The following is a 5,124-nucleotide window of genomic DNA, read 5'->3' as shown; positions in this document are numbered from 1 at the left end:
GGACGCAAGTTGTTTGAAAACCACACTTGCTCTCAGCACAACAAAGATGTGAATCTTTTACTCTGGAGTAATACTCATGGGATTAGAAGTTGAGCAGGATAATCAGTCCCTCAGAAAGGTCCAGATGAGCAGCTTTTAGCTTCAATACATAATCATGATTTGTTTTCCACCTCATGGGTGTGAGCATTGAGTTTGTTTGTTTGTTTTAATCTACTCTCTTTGTGGCTAATTAGGTGAGTTCTTTTGTGAAGGGAAAAATATTATGTTTACTAAATATCATTTCAGGTGAAAGCCACAGTTTAGGCCATTTCTATCAGCAATCAAATTGATGTTTTGATCAAGAAATGATGCCTGTCATTACTTATAAATTGTTTCAAACTTAAAAGAACATGTTAAACTTGGAACACCCACAGAGGAGTACGCTGGCTCAAAATTATAAAATGTACACTCATGACGTTGAAAAGGAAAATTATGCCACAAGGCTGAACAAAGAGGGCATGATTTATGTGAGAAAAGGTAAATCCAGATGGAAAAAATACAGTATCACTCTATTTATGAAAAAGAAAAAAGCACCAAAGGGGCATGAAATTTTGTAATATGCCATGCACTATGAGTCAAGGTATAATAGATTTTTTAATTCTTCTAAGAGAATATTATTATACTTTGTTAGTAGAAATATGATGTGGATATATTGGAAACTAGGAAAAATGATTATCTATGGAGGAGGAATGAGTTAGATTTCTCAGAATACAATTTATATTCAGTTTTGTTTTGAACTAGATTGACATGCTATATGGTCAAAATAACATTAAATTTAAATGAAGAAGAGAACTAAAATACATTAATCATATCAAAGTGATCCTGTATTTGACACCATTGACCTCTGATTGGGACTGAAGCACAGCCTAAATCCAGACTGATACTTGAACCCAAGGTCATTTAATTAGAATCACTTACCTGGTTTGTGATCTTACTGAGGCTCAAGTTCTTTGTGCCTCAGATGAAGAAATTCAGCAAAAGGAAAAGTGATAGGCAGCAAGTAGATTTCTTAACGTAGGGTACTTGTGAATGATTGAAGTGGACAGGAAAGGAGGCTCTGCCCCAGGATTAAGTGGGGCTACATTTTTATAATCAAAGGAAAATTTGGGGTTCAGAGGAAGGAAAGACTGCCTTCTTCCTCATTCATGGAGTAAACATCAGATTTTCATCACTCAAGTGGTAAAGAATCTGCTTGCAGTGCGGGAGACTCAGGTTTGATCCCTGTGTCAGAAAGACTCTCTGGAGAAGGGAATGGCAACCCACTCCAGTATTCTTGCCTGAAGACTTCCTTGGAGAGGAGCCTGGCTGGCTATGGTCCATGGAGTCACGAAGAGTTGAACAGGACTGAGCGACTAACACTTTCACTTTCAGCCTTCTTCGTTTGAGGCAGGAGCATATTTGACCCTGTGAGGTCAAACTAGGAATGTCATAATGCTTATTCAAATCAGCAGAAGGGCGGTAACATTTTTCTTTCACTTAATGACCTGGCACATATCTCCTGCTTTATAGTTGAGCAAACCTGCTTTGTTTCACAATGTTTCTTTAGTGATAGTTAACTTAGAGTTTCCAAATAGGAAAAGGAGTACTCAAGGCTATATATTGTCACCCTGCTTATTTAACTTCTATGCAGAGTACATCATGACAAACACTGGACTGGAAGAAGCACAAGCTGGAATCAAGATTGCCGGGAGAAATATCAATAACCTCAGATATGCAGATGATACCACCCTTATGGCAGAAAGTGAAGAGGAACTAAAAAGCCTCTTGATGAAAGTGAAAGAGGAGAGTAAAAAAGTTGGCTTAAAGCTTAACATTCAGAAAACTAAGATCATGGCATCTGGGCCCATCACTTAATGGGAAATAGATGGGGAGACAGTGGAAACAGTGTCACTTTATTCTTGGGGGCTCCCAAATCACCGTAGATAGTTATTGCAGCCATGAAATTAAAAGACACTTACTCCTTGTAAGGAAAGTTATGATCAACCTAGATAGCATATTAAAAAGCAGAGACATTACTTTGCCAACAAAGGTCCATCTGGTCAAGGCTGTTTTTCCAGTGGTCATGTATGGATGTGAGAGTTGGACTGTGAAGAAAGCTGAGCACCGAAAAATTGATGCTTTTGAACTATGGTGTTGGAGAAGGCTCTTGAGAGCCCCTTGGACTGCAAGGAGATCCAACCAGTCCATCCTAAAGATCAGTCCTGGATGTTCATTGGAAGGACTGATTCTGAAGCTGAAACTCCAATACTTTGGCCACCTCATGAGAAGAGTTGACTCATTGGAAAAGACCCTGATTCTGGGAGGGATTGGGGGCAGGAGGATAAGGGGACAACAGAGGATGAGATGGCTGGATGGCATCACCAACTCGATGGACATGGGTTTGAGTAAACTCCGGGAGTTTGTGATGGACAGGGAGGCCAGGCGTGCTGCGATTCATGGGATCGCAAAGAGTCAGACACGACTGAGTGACTGAACTGAACTGAACTGAACTTACAGTAATCTCCCAAAGTTCCCTAGGTTTCTCTCTCTATTTATAATCCCCTACTGGGACTTATACAAACACCTGTATAACTATCCTATTCTATGCCTATCATATTGACATTTAATTTCCTTGTGTTTGCAGACTGATCTGTATGCTTTTGGTTATGATTTTAATTCTACTATCTTTTAAAGCAATTCCTCACAGGCTTGATTCCTTTTTCACAAAGCAACCCTCACGTATTTGTTCCCATAATAGGGAGGCTTTTTATTATGTTTCACTGTACTCACAAGCAATGTGTATTTTCCTTGTTGCAATAAAGATTTCCCATGCATAATTTCATTTTCCTAAAATAATTGCAATTAAAAGTATTTTGATCTGTTTCTGGGTGTAGCAGGATATTAAATGCTGGGGACATCTAATATATGCAGATAGATAGAATAGAGAAATAGAAGGAAGAATCAATTGGCATTGATTTTGAAATGACAGAGAATCTGAGATACAAGTAATGGCAGGTGAAATATCATTTAGCTTTGTTTTCTGTTTTCTGAATGTTTTTACAACTTTCTCAGAGCAGTGCTTCCATAATTACTTTTCAAAGTTTTATGTTTCAATCTATGTTTCCCTACAAAATATTTCTCCATCAAAGAGATCATTTCAAACTAATTTGTGAAAGTGCTAAGGAAATGTTCCTCATAGTTTGAATACCTTTTGAAAAGCTCCCTCAGGCACCTGATTGCTTTCCCCCCTGAACTTTTAAAATAATATGACAAGATTTCCTACTTTCTACTTACATTTATTCTTTTTTCTCCTTTATATAATCCAAGATCAGTTTCAAACCACCAGCCAATTTTAGAACTCTTACCATCTTCCAAATGAGGCACACACAACAAATAGAAAGGCATATCAGCAATGTACTTGGTATTGTTGCACCAATTCTTGTCGCACCAAGAAATTTAGGAGTAGTGATAGGTCCAGTGTATAGGGTAAGGGAGTTAGAGAAGGTGAGGTTCGGAAAAAGAACGAGGCTGGCACTTTACAGGAACAGATCATCTTTAATGAGGTGAGAAGGGGCAGCAGTCAGATTATTGAGCTGCTGCACTCCCCAACAAAAGAGTAAGTACATATAGACATATATGTGGAAATCTACTGTCTTAAAGTGGCCAGTTCTTCTCCAAGGTTGTTTGGATTAGTTATTTCTTAAACAAACGGCTGGGGCAAGGAATTCTGGAGATCGGCCAGAGCCTGGGACTGGCTGGAAGCTGGGCATGATCAACCTTAATGTCCATTTTTTTCCTTTGGGTGAGAGAGTTCTTTGTTTAGCCTAGAATGGTGGGGAGGACCAGGAGGGGAGTTTTAACTCCAGGCTATTTTGAGCCATGTAACTTTCCTTCACAGTGTAAAGAAACATATTTGCTACACTTATCAACAACCAGGTCCACTTCTTTTAGAATATATAGTTTTTTCTAAATTATTTTTCTTTACCTCTATGTATGTGTTTATAAGGGTTCCCAGAAAGCTCAGATGGTAAAGAATCTGCCTGCAATGAGAGAGACCTGGGTTCAGTCTCTCTTTTGGGAATAGCCCCTGGAGAAGGGCATGGCAGCCCACTCTAGTATTCTTTCTTGAAGAATTCTATGCACAGAGGAGCCTCGTGCCACGAAGAGTCAGACACACCTGAGCAACTAACACTTTTACTTTCTGTTCTCTTCTAAAATGTGAATGTTAAAAGAAACAGAAATAGATATGTTTAAAAAAATAAAAACTTTAATAAGAGGAGTGGCTATGTACTTAATAGATATCAATTAAAGACACTTTGGATAGTGATAGATTAAGATTGCTTTTTTTTTAAATTTGGAATGAATTTGATGGATAATGTTTTCAGTTCAGTTCAGTCGCTCAGTCATGTCTGACTCTTTGCCACCCTATGAATCACAGCACTCCAGGCCTCCCTGTCCATCACCATCTCCTGGAGTCTACCCAAACACATGCCCATCAAGTCAGTGATGCCATCCAGCCATCTCATCCTCTGTCGTCCCCTTCTCCTCCTGCCCCCAATCCCTCCCAGCATCAGGGTCTTTTCCAATTTAGTGCCAAGTCAAATGATGTATTTTACCAGTTCTTTCTGAGTTTTACGGTGGCTATGAATTGAATTAGATGTATTCAGGGTGTATAATGGATTCTGAAGGCAATAATGTATTATTTTGTTTCCAATTTATGTTCCTAAAGCAAATCCTGGGCTTGCCTGTTTCCATGGGTAGGGAATGATAATTATCTTGTTTATCTCAGTTGTGATGTTGTAGCTTAACTTAAGTATGGGATCAGGGACACACAGACACACACACAAACATATTAATTTTACTCACATTAAATGAAGGATTAATATTAAAGTGCAAGTCTCTCAGTCATGTCTGACTGTTTGTGACTCCATGTACAGTAGACTCCATGGATATGGACAGGCTCAATTTTCCATGGAATTCTCCAGGCTAGAATACTGGAGTGAATATCTATTCCTTCTCCAAGTGATCTTACCAACCCAAGGATCAAACTCAGGTCTCCCACATTGCAGGTGGATTCTTTACTGTCTAAGCCACCACAGATTTTCA

The sequence above is a fragment of the Cervus elaphus genome, chromosome 5 (genome assembly GCF_910594005.1).
Source record: "Cervus elaphus chromosome 5, mCerEla1.1, whole genome shotgun sequence".
NCBI classification, from domain to species: Eukaryota; Metazoa; Chordata; class Mammalia; order Artiodactyla; family Cervidae; genus Cervus; species Cervus elaphus.
This window is presented reverse-complemented; position numbering follows the sequence as displayed.